Source organism: Aulonocara stuartgranti (assembly GCF_965226115.1).
Source record: "Aulonocara stuartgranti genome assembly, chromosome: 1".
NCBI classification, from domain to species: Eukaryota; Metazoa; Chordata; class Actinopteri; order Cichliformes; family Cichlidae; genus Aulonocara; species Aulonocara stuartgranti.
This window is the reverse complement of record NC_138939.1, coordinates 150,364-162,589: the sequence shown is the minus strand read 5'-3', so window position 1 is coordinate 162,589 and position 12,226 is coordinate 150,364. Positions and strand designations below refer to the sequence as shown.

At 47.4% G+C, this 12,226-nt stretch overlaps 1 long non-coding RNA gene across 1 annotated transcript; it reads right to left on the bottom strand.

The window, feature by feature from the left end:
- Window positions 1-1,762: 1,762 nt before the first annotated feature.
- On the bottom strand, window positions 1,763-11,965 carry LOC309714448. Its single transcript, XR_014278932.1, has 2 exons — window positions 11,267-11,965; window positions 1,763-2,997 (listed from the first exon to the last, which is right to left on the bottom strand). It is a non-coding gene; the product is annotated as an uncharacterized lncRNA (long non-coding RNA).
- Window positions 11,966-12,226: the final 261 nt, after the last annotated feature.

The window sequence follows — 12,226 nt, the reverse complement described above, 5'->3', positions numbered from 1 at the left end:
CTTGCTTGTAACCTATATCACCAATTATGTTAAGAAAAATGACGTATTAACTACTAAAAAATACTGACCTTCGTGTAAATGCTTGGAGCAGACTAACCTGTGAGCTGGAGTGTTCTGGGACGTTATATTTGATCTTTGAATGGCTGCAATCCAGGCCATCCGTCGCGTCTTTGTTACTTCGGAAACATGGCTTGAACAATTTCTCTTCAACGACGTAATCCGATAACAACCGATCTCTTTACCCGTCGGCTTCCCGTGGCTGTCATGCGACCGGCTATTGCAGTTAATAATACAACAGCTTCTTGACATTTTTGTGTTTCTTTTTATCGCTGTGTGACTGATTTCAATTGAAAGCCTGCGTGCGCTACTACCGCTTGCCACGAGTTCCCAGAATCCTTTGCGGTTCTACCCGTGAATGACGTCACATTTTCAATCTCTATATAATATGCATGTTAAATTTTATATTTTGGGTAAAATATCAAGTCTTTTCAAGTAAACCGGTTCAAGTCCAATTCAAGTCCCAAGTCATTGGTGTAAAAGTCCAAGTCAAGTCACAAGTCTTAGAACATTTTTTCAAGTCAAGTCTAAAGTCATAAAATTAATGACTCGAGTCTGACTCGAGTCCAAGTCATGTGACTCGAGTCCACACCTCTGCTATCTCTACTTTCAAGATTAGGCTTCAAACTTTCCTTTTTGCTAAAGCATATAGTTAGGGCTGGACCAGGTGACCCTGAACCCATCCATCCATCCATCCATCTTCATCCGCTTTGTCCGGGGCCGGGTCGCGGGGGCAGCAGCCTAAGCAAAGAGGCCTAGACCTCCCTCTCTCCAGCCACCTCCAGCTTATCCGGGGGAATACCAAGGCGTTCGCAGGCCAGCCGAGAGATATAATCTCTCCAGCGTGTCCTGGGTCTGCCCCGGGGCCTCCTCCCGGTGGGACATGCCTGGAACACCTCACCCAGGAGGCGCCCAGGGGGCATCCTTGTCAGATGCCCGAACCACCTCAGCTGGCTCCTTTCGATGTGGAGCAGCAGCTGCTCTACTCTGAGCCCCTCCCGGATGGCCGAACTTCTCACCCTATCTCTAAGGGAGAGGCCAGCCACCCTTCGGAGGAAGCTCATTTCTCCCTTAGTTATGCTGCAATAGACATAGGCTGCCGGGGGATTCCCATGATGCATTGAGTTTTTCCTTTCCAGTCACCTTTCTCACTCACTATGTGTTAATAGACCTCTCTGCATTGAATCATATCTGTTATTAACCTCTGTCTCTCTTCCACAGCATGTCTTTTATCCTGTCTTCCTTCTCTCACCCCAACCGGTCGCAGCAGATGGCCGCCCCTCCCTGAGCCTGGTTCTGCCGGAGGTTTCTTCCTGTTAAAAGGGAGTTTTTCCTTCCCACTGTTGCCAAAGTGCTTGCTCATAGGGGTTCATATGATTTGAAGGAAATTGCCGTCCCGGGTTTCCTCCGTGGCGTGAGCGATAAGCAGAGTTTTGTCCTTTCCTTCTAAGATTCCTAATTATTTAAAGTAACACTCAGGTATGCCGTTCAGCTGGGTTAGTTACAGCGCCGGGAGCAGCTTGGGAGAACAAGGAAACACAGACTGCTTCAGGTTGCCTTCCCAAATCAACTCAAAGGTTTATTTGATACACAGCAGTTTATATAGATGAAAAAAAAGGTTCGTGTGTCAGCTTTCCCAGTTCAAACCGGTACAGACCAAATAAGGAAACGTCTTCCTGCCTTGTGAGCAAAGAAGTATCCTGTGTGTAGTTTATCAGCTCAGCTACAATTTATGATCATCCCAGCAAAATACACTCCTAGACATAGAATACAGAGTTCTTTCATCAGTGAATTCTGAAACAAACCACCTAGCCTTTAACGAGCCTTTTCCAGGAGATAAAGAAAAAGGGAGGATGGGAGTAAGGAAGTGGTCTCATCTCTGTGGTATTTTCGACCTTGGGGTACCAGCTTGTGAGTCCTACACATTAATTCTTGGGTCACAGAGAAAGAGAAAAACAACTAGTAGATTGGCCTTATTGAGTAACAGTTTTCCTGTATAAAACAATATCCTGTAAATGCTTACCGTGGTATCAAAATACCTAACAGTTCCCCTCTTTTATTATTTTTTAAAAATAATAACTCAAATAGAAAGGAAAAATCACAAATGTAATAACATAATATAAAAAGCAAATCATAAAATGTAATAGTTCACAACCTAATGTTCAATACACACATCAGGAACATCATTGGTAACATCTGGCACATCCTCAGGATCAATTTGTGCTAATTGCAAATACATTGAAGTGGCTGTACTGGTAGCTATATGGGTTATCATTGAAAATGTGGCTTGCAGAAATGTGAACATGGTTGCAGTTTACAATACAAAATAGCAAAGAGAAATCCTAAGGTTAATGCGATAGATATGATAAATAACCTAAATATATAAGAAAGACAGTTCTTCAGGCGTCTCCTGGCCTGGTCCCAGGTTCGAGAGACACAGAATAAGCGTCGTATGATGACAATGGGCATTTCATTTTCTCCATTATCAGGATGAAATGAGTCTGGCTTTATCAGGTTAGACATCATGTGGTACTTTTGGCTTTCTGTTCCTGCTGGATGTTTGAGTACCTTGTTGTTGTTCTTTCAGACGTTGTGTGTTAATCAGTGATTGCGTGTGTGTATGTAACTTTTGGATCCGGGCGCTGGCTCGCCTGAGATGTCATCTACCCGTGTGTGTTTATTTGCTCTAGTTCCGGGCGCTGGCTCGCCGGAGATGTCGTCTGCTTGATCCGACGCCTGAGATGGTCCGATTGGGCTGGTCTTAACCCTGCTGGCATGAATCCACTGAGGTTGTCCGTCTGTGAGGATGCTGGTTCTTCGTCACTGCCAGTACAGTCTGGGGGCTGGAACACGCGCGGCCTCCCAGAGAGTCCTTGGTTTTAGTGGCTTCTCCAACATGCATCTCCTTGTCTCCACTGGTGGAACTGTGGAGGGGAAAAGCTGAGAGAGACAAACTTTCTGATAGTTATTATTCAGTTTTTCTATCAGGTTGTGAACATCAGTGGACAATGCAATATACATCACCTTCTACTAGCGGTGCCCCTCTGGAAGCTGACCATGGTGTTGGAAATAGTCTTATTTCAAATGGAGATAATTTGGTTACTGCAGATTGAGTCCTTCTAATCTCACACAGGACTTGAGTAAGTAATTTGACACAGGTCATTAAAGTTTTAGCACACTTTTGAATTACTTCTAATGTGAATGAAGATCCTCTATCACTGTTAATCTGGTGAGGTATTCCGAATCTGGGTATTATTTCATTGCTCAACTTTTGACAGACTACTTCTGCAGTTTCTTTTGAGGTTGGATAAGCTTCTACTCATTTACTAAATTGATCCACTATTACCAGTAAGTACTTGATGCTTCCTTGTGCTGGCATATGTGTGAAATCAATTTGTAATGTATGAAATGGAAAATCTGGTTGTGGTAAATGCTGATGTTTTGCTTTTGGTTTTCCTACATTAGTTCGCGCACATGTTAGACAGGTTGCTAATATGCTTTTTACTGCATGTGATGTTTTCTCAATTACAAATCTTAATTTTATTGCCCCTATTACCCCTCTTTGTCCGACATGACTCACACAGTGAAAATGTCGGGCAAGGACTGGCATCAGGGAATATGGGAGGGCAATCAAACCCTTAAGATTTTTGTATAGGCCATCTCTGTCTTCTAAGGTACAGTCATTATTCTATGCAGAGGCTTGCTCTTGTATGAATTTTAAATCAACATTTGTGTCTAAATAGTCTGGGAGTGTAACAAGTGGCAGCTGTAGGGGCACAGATAATACTTCCTGCGGAGGTGGGAGCTGTGATGCAGCTGCAGCCTTGGCTGTCACGTCTGCTAAGGCATTACCTGTTGCTTCGTCTGTGTCAGCTGTACTGTGTCCTTTCGTTTTTACAACTGCAACGGCCGATGGCAGCTGTATAGCCTGAAAAAGTCTTTTAACAAAATCACAATTTAGCAATTTATTTTCCATCAGCAGATCTAAATCCTCTCTGTCTCCACAATGTGCCAAAGTCATGCACAACGCCAAATGCATAGCGGCTGTCTGCGTAAATTGTCACATGCTTATCCAAATGTAGCTCACAGGCGCGTATTAAAGCCATGAGCTCTGCTTTTTGTGCTGAGTGAAATGGTAATGAGTGAGCCTCTAGTATGATGTCAGGCAATGTCACCACTGAATAGCCACAAAGAAATGAGTTGTCATTCGGCCTTGAACAGGACCCGTCCACATAAACCGTGGCTGAGTCTGAGATAGGTGTTTGCTCTAAATCTGGACGTGGTGCTGTGGATTCCTGTATACGTGTCATGCAGTCATGATCGTCAAGCCTGTCTGAGCCATCCTGTCGGTCAGAAGAACACAGCATAGGATCAATAAATGTGCTGGCGAATCAGGTGTGCTGCTCGCTTTTATAGTGAGATTTGCATATGTTGTTTAGTTATGTTTGCTACAATGGTCGTGACCTGGTGATTGGTGTGTAGAATAGTGTCATGTGAGAGTGTGAGCTTCTCGCAGTCCCTTATCATGATAGAGCAAGCTGCTACTGCCCTCAGGCAGGCCGGCATTCCTGAACAATTCAGGCAGCACCTTTGAGTGGCGGAGGTCAGCACTCCCTGTAATGCATTGAAAGAGGCAGTCATTTCTGTGGACCACAGTATTCGAGGAGGCTTGTCTTTTTTACAACAGTCACGCAGAATGTGGTCATGAAAAGAACAGTCTGGTATCCACTGTCTGCAATAGTTCACCATGCCCAGGAAGGACAACATTTCCTTCTGTGTGGTGGGACGAGGGACGGAGGTCACAGCTTTGACCCTGTCTGCAGTCATGGAACGTTTTCCGTGAGACAGTGTGAATCCCAAATATTGAACAGATGTCATGGTCCTGGGCCGTGTTGGCCCAGTATTCTTAGTTTCCATGTATTTTTGTATTTCGTTCCTTATTTAGACCATGTTTTCTGAGTTGCCCTGTTGTGGTGTTCCTTATGTGCGTTCCCTTTGTGACTCTCACCCCCTGTGTGCCCCTCTGTGTATCTGTGAGCCTTCGTCTCTCCTTATGTTTTATTCCATGTTTCCCCTGCCCGTTATGTCTAAGTTTTCCCCGTGCTCTCTCTCCCCCCTGTGTGCCCTCTCTGTATTTATGAGCCCTCGTCTCCCTTTGTGGTTGTTCCATGTTTCCCCAGCCCGTTATGTCTGTGTTTTTCCCCGTGCTCTCTCTCCTCCTGTCTGAACCTCTGTACTTCCTGTTTGACTCTGCCCGTCTCCCGTCAGTGTCTCGTTATGGTTATCTGTGTCACCTGTGTTCCCCGTGTGTTCCCACTTTCCTCGTTAACCCTCTGTGTATTTCTGTCTGCGTCTTCCTCTGTTCGGCGTCGCGTTCTCCCTCATGCCGTGTGTGGTTCTCCCCGTGTCTTCCAGTATATGTTACTTTAGCTTTTCCCAGTTTAGTGTAGTTTTGTATTGCTTTTTGTATCATCGTTATTGTTTATCACTTATCAGCATTAAAGCTGCATTTTGAGTTTATCCCCCGTGTGTGTGAGTTTGCAATTTGGGTCCTCATCCTGCCTGCCACACGGCCGAAACATGACAGAAGAACGCGACCACGATATGGACCCAGCAATTCACAACCCCTCCGCTGACCTCCGGGAGGATCTGATTTATACAGTGGAGTATCACTGTCAGGAGTGGGTGGTGCTGCCCGAGGGTGAGTACCGGGAGACCGTAGCCGTCCGCCTACAGCGGATGGTGTCCGGACTCCCGTGGCTATTCGGCGCGCTCCACCCCCACATCCAGGACTTCCTCGTCTCCACTGTAGGCGTCCTCCCGGAGCGGTCGCTCCTGTACGAAGAGCCGGAGGATGTTCAGCCCGGCCCGCTGACGGATTCGCGGCCCGGCTCGTCTCCTCCCCCTTCCCGGAGAAAACGGCGTTCACGTCATCGCCGTTCCCGAGCAGCGGAGCAGTTTTCACCCCTGGGAGAGAGTGACCGTGTGTCACACTCTCAGCCCGAGCCTTCGGATCCCGGACTTCTTAACCCGTGCACAACTGTGAGTGGCTCTGTTTTTTTAACACCGGGCTCGGATAATTCTGTCCCCTTTTGTTTGGACTCCGGAGACACTGTACAACGACGCACCACCCCACAGCCGGACACTCGGACTTCCAATTCACCTGCTGTGGTGAGTGAGGACTCTGTGTCTTTTCCAGACATAGTGACTGTTCGCTCAGGGGCTGTGTTTTGTGTGGCAGATGTCGACGCGAGCTGCTTATCGCCGGTGCAGCCGCCAGCAGTTCAGTTAGCTCCCTCGCAGCCACCCTCAGTTCAGTTAGCTCCCTCGCAGCCACCCTCAGTTCAGTTAGCTCCCTCGCAGCCACCCTCAGTTCAGTTAGCCCCCGCTGCCTGGTATTCTCAGCATCGGCATCTTTTCCCGTCAAGATTTATCGCTAAATCATTCGATCCTCCCTTAAGAGAGAGACTGCATCCTCGCTGCCTTCACCCCAGTACACCAGTGTCACCTGGGTCTCCAGTGTCACCCCCAGTTCAGTCTCCAGTAGCTCCAGTGTCACCCCCAGTTCAGTCCCCAGTAGCTCCAGTGCCGCCTGTTTCAGTTCAGGCCCCAGTAGCTCCAGTGCCGCCTGTTTCAGTTCAGGCCCCAGTAGCTCCAGTGCCGCCTGTTTCAGTTCAGGCCCCAGTAGCTCCAGTGCCGCCTGTTTCAGTTCAGGCCCCAGTAGCTCCAGTGCCGCCTGTTTCAGTTCAGGCCCCAGTAGCTCCAGTGCCGCCTGTTTCAGTTCAGGCCCCAGTAGCTCCAGAGCCACCTGTTTCAGTTCAGGCCCCAGTAGCTCCAGTGCCGCCTGTAGCGCAGGCTCCAGTAGCTCCTGTAGCCCAGTCCCCGATAGCAGTACGGTCCGCTGGTCAGCTCAACATTCAGCCAGGGGTCTCAGGTCTCTCTGGCTCTACTTCAGCTCCTGCTGGAAGCTCGGATGAGCTCATCCAGGACTCCGCGGCTCCCACGCCGCCTTCTACCTCGTCAGCTGGAGGGTCCGAGGGGCCCGTTCAGCCTCCTGTCTCCGCTGGAGGGTCCGAGGGGCCCGTTCAGCCTCCTGTCTCCGCTGGAGGGTCCGAGGGGCCCGTTCAGCCTCCTGTCTCCGCTGGAGGGTCCGAGGGGCCCGTTCAGCAACCTTCCTCGTCAGCTGGGGGTTCGAGAGAACCGCACCAGCCTCATGCCACGTCAGCTGGAGGGTCCGAGGGGCCCGTTCAGCCTCCTGTCTCAGCTGGAGGGCCCGAGGAGCCCGTCCAGCACCATGCCACACCAGCTGGAGGGCCCGAGGAGCCCATCCAGCCACCTTCTGCTACGCCTGGTCCAGCCTGTGCTTCGTCCGCTGCAGCAGCCTCAGAGCCTTCGTCAGCTGCAGCAGCCCCAGAGCCTTCGTCAGCTGCAGCAGCCCCAGAGCCTTCGTCAGCTGCAGCAGCCCCAGAGCCTTCGTCAGCTGCAGCAGCCCCAGAGCCTTCGTCAGCTGCAGCAGCCCCAGAGCCTTCGTCAGCTGCAGCAGCCCCCGAGCCTTCGTCAGCTGCAGCAGCCCCCGAGCCTTCGTCAGCTGCAGCAGCCTCCGAGCCTTCGTCAGCTGCAGCAGCCTCCGAGCCTTCGTCAGCTGCAGCAGCCTCCGAGCCTTCAGCCTGTGCTTCGTCTGGTCCTGTGCCCACCGGGCCATGGCCAGCACGCCTGACACTGGAGAGCCGCCGCCGCTGCCTTCCGCGCGGCCGGCCCCCTGAACTGCTCCGTCGTCTCCTTCGCCGCCGCCGCTGCCTTCCGCACGGCCGGCCTCCGGACCAGCTCTGCCACCTGTGCTACCCGCCTGGTCGGCCCCCCGACCGTGTGACCCGTGAACTCTTGTGCCTGTGGGCTCTGGGTCGGCCCCCTGAACTTTATTTTGACTATGGTCATGTGCTCCTGTGTTTTCTGTTGTTTGTTTTGTTTCCCGTTCTGGTCCCTCCGTCCTGGTCCCCCGCCTCCCGCCCTGGGTGGGTTGTTTTATGTTTTTGTTTTTGTTTCTCGGGTTTGGGCTGTCGGGAGCCAGCCCTTAAGGGGGGGGTGATGTCATGGTCCTGGGCCGTGTTGGCCCAGTATTCTTAGTTTCCATGTATTTTTGTATTTCGTTCCTTATTTAGACCATGTTTTCTGAGTTGCCCTGTTGTGGTGTTCCTTATGTGCGTTCCCTTTGTGACTCTCACCCCCTGTGTGCCCCTCTGTGTATCTGTGAGCCTTCGTCTCTCCTTATGTTTTATTCCATGTTTCCCCTGCCCGTTATGTCTAAGTTTTCCCCGTGCTCTCTCTCCCCCCTGTGTGCCCTCTCTGTATTTATGAGCCCTCGTCTCCCTTTGTGGTTGTTCCATGTTTCCCCAGCCCGTTATGTCTGTGTTTTTCCCCGTGCTCTCTCTCCTCCTGTCTGAACCTCTGTACTTCCTGTTTGACTCTGCCCGTCTCCCGTCAGTGTCTCGTTATGGTTATCTGTGTCACCTGTGTTCCCCGTGTGTTCCCACTTTCCTCGTTAACCCTCTGTGTATTTCTGTCTGCGTCTTCCTCTGTTCGGCGTCGCGTTCTCCCTCATGCCGTGTGTGGTTCTCCCCGTGTCTTCCAGTATATGTTACTTTAGCTTTTCCCAGTTTAGTGTAGTTTTGTATTGCTTTTTGTATCATCGTTATTGTTTATCACTTATCAGCATTAAAGCTGCATTTTGAGTTTATCCCCCGTGTGTGTGAGTTTGCAATTTGGGTCCTCATCCTGCCTGCCACACGGCCGAAACATGACAACAGAAGTCTGACAGTACTGCATTTTCTTTGCATATGCTTTGTGGCCAGTCTTTTGGAGGTGCTGGAGAAGCATGTGTGTAGCAGTTTGACATAGTTTTTCACTTTCAGCACAGAGGAGGAGGTCATCCACATGTGGATCAGGGTGCAGCCCTGGAGGAGTGAAGCACCATTGAGAAAGCAGCAGAGCTGTCTATCATGCCTTGGGGCAAACGAGTCCAAGTGTACTGCTTATTTCTATGTGTGAATGCAAATAACGGCTGTGTGTCTTCATGAGAAAAAGGAGCGGAGCATAAATCCACCACGGTAAAATGTGTATGCAATGCATGTCAATATGCTGTGAACATCTGAAACGAGAGGTGGCAGAGGAATGTTGACTGCATTAATTTGCCTTAAGTCTTGTATGAAACGCCATACGCCAGGTTTGTTAGGCTTTGGCACAGGATTGACAGGAGTGTGGGCTTTATTACTCCTGTAGTCAATAAATCTCCTATCATGACATCTAGGGCTGCGGCTTTTTCCGTGGAAATGGGATGCTGCTTGACATATACTGCTTGTTGTGTTTTAATAGGTGTACGTGATAAAGTGTACAGTCAATAAATCCTATATCATTCTCACTTTTAGACCACAATGTCATATTCTGGTATTCAGCTGGCAACGTAAGTGCAGAAATAGTACAGTGGATAGGGTAGGTTAGATCTATGTGACGACATATTTCGTAACCTATGTCTGAGTTATGTAACAAAATCACTGTTTGACCTTCACTTGTGTGAGCAGTTATCATGTTGTTGAACAGTGTGAGAGAAACAAAAGTGTGGCTCCCAGTCATGGGATTACCTGTTAGTGGCGTCTGTACACGTTTTTTTTGGCACAGTGTGTGACATAGAGTACCGGACAAAAAGGATGTTGAGTTCATTCTCTGCTGAGGGTCCAGCTGACACAGAGGATGTTCCTTCTCCATCATGTCGGTACATAGGGCAGAGAAAACATAAGCTGTTATCAGTGTCAGCAAACATTTCACCCTTTGTGTTAAATTAAATACACAAATTCATTTTTGCTTTGGGTGTCTGCGGCTGCTGGAAAACTGAGCTAAATTTGCACCTCTAGCTTGTCCAACAGTGCATAAAGCGTTTTATGAATACTAGGATAGATTCATCAGGCTTCTGTTTACACATAGTTACTGCATTTAAGTCAATTTTGTCTCTGGACATTGTTAGCAGGAATTTCTTTAGATTCTTAAAGAAATCGGCGACTTTGTCATTATTTACCCTCCTTTTGTCCATAGCGGTAACATTTGATGCATCACGTCGCGGCATTCTATCATATATTTTCTACAGGACTTTTTAAGCAGACTACTTTTCTTATCACAAATGATATTCAACATTTCTACTGACCTGTTTTCTGGCGATAATCGTTCGGGATAAGGCTCCGGAAATAAATTAGAATGCATTGAACTTCTTAAGTTGTAAACAAAGTCAGTCACATAAGCACTCCCGCATGTTCTGGATACGTGATCATGGACGTCTTCACCGATTCGCGGACGTAGGTTACACGTAACCGGAAATGGGAGTTGTACTGAGCCGTTATTTGAGACTTTATTTTGTATTTTATTAATTTTTGGTTTTACAGGTACTTTAGATTTTTTATCGGACCTGTCTGTGGTCTTTGAATTATTCTGACCCATGTTCAGTGATTTCCAGAGGGGTTTACACGCTAGGAGGATTTATGTTAGTGTTTTCGCTGCGGCACAGCTGAGGTCACTTTAAATTTATTGCTAGCAATTTTTTGTTTGTGTGAGCAACTCTCACTTAGCGAGCAACTTCTCGCTTAACGAGCAACTTCTCGTAAAACAACAGGCAACTTCCTGTGTCTTTCTGCTTTTAATTTACTGCTTTTAACCCTTGTATGGTAATCGGGTCTGTGAGACCCGTTTTCAGTTTTCTTTCGTTTTTTTTTTTTTTTTAACAAAATTAAATTTAATTATTTACTAGCTTTCTGTGAGTGAGCAACTTCTCACTTCTTAACGTACGTTTCAAGATAACAGGCAACTCCCTGTGTCACTCTTTGGTGAGCAACTTCTCACTTAACGAGAAGTATTTAAGACAACAGGCAACTTTCTGTGTCACTTTTCTAAGTGAGCAACTTCTCACTTTTTAACGTATGTTTAATTAAACAATTAATTATTATTATTTTTTTAAACAAAATTAAAATATTCAAGACAACAGGCAACTTCCTGTGTCCACCAACACCACACAAGGGTTAATTTACTTTATTCGGGGACTGAGGAAGTCGTCAGTGTATCTCTCTGGATCACTAAGTGAAACTTCGTCAGCATATCCCGTTTCTTTATGGATCAATCACTGAGAGAGGTATAATAGGTCTTTATATAAATATGAAAGACGCATATTTACCTTCTGTCAGGGATCCCACTTCTGACACCAAAATTGAAGGAAATTGCCGTCCCGGGTTTCCTCCGTGGCGTGAGCGATAAGCAGAGTTTTGTCCTTTCCTTCTAAGATTCCTAATTATTTAAAGTAACACTCAGGTATGCCGTTCAGCTGGGTTAGTTACAGCGCCGGGAGCAGCTTGGGAGAACAAGGAAACACAGACTGCTTCAGGTTGCCTTCCCAAATCAACTCAAAGGTTTATTTGATACACAGCAGTTTATATAGATGAAAAAAAAGGTTCGTGTGTCAGCTTTCCCAGTTCAAACCGGTACAGACCAAATAAGGAAACGTCTTCCTGCCTTGTGAGCAAAGAAGTATCCTGTGTGTAGTTTATCAGCTCAGCTACAATTTATGATCATCCCAGCAAAATACACTCCTAGACATAGAATACAGAGTTCTTTCATCAGTGAATTCTGAAACAAACCACCTAGCCTTTAACGAGCCTTTTCCAGGAGATAAAGAAAAAGGGAGGATGGGAGTAAGGAAGTGGTCTCATCTCTGTGGTATTTTCGACCTTGGGGTACCAGCTTGTGAGTCCTACACATTAATTCTTGGGTCACAGAGAAAGAGAAAAACAACTAGTAGATTGGCCTTATTGAGTAACAGTTTTCCTGTATAAAACAATATCCTGTAAATGCTTACCGTGGTATCAAAATACCTAACATGATTGTTGGGTTTTTCTCTGTATCTATGAAGCGCCTTGAGGCGACTTATGTTGTGATTTGGCGCTATATAAATAAAATTGAATTGAATTGAAATATTTTGTATTTTAAATACGTAACGGCGGTACATGTATTCCGTTACTCCCCAACACTGCTGGTGAGAGGCGGCGGGCTGGGGTGGGTATTATAATATCCCCTTGGCTTGCTGCCAGTACATTGGGGTTATTCCCGCTGGATGAGAGGATTTGTTCCCTGCGCCTTA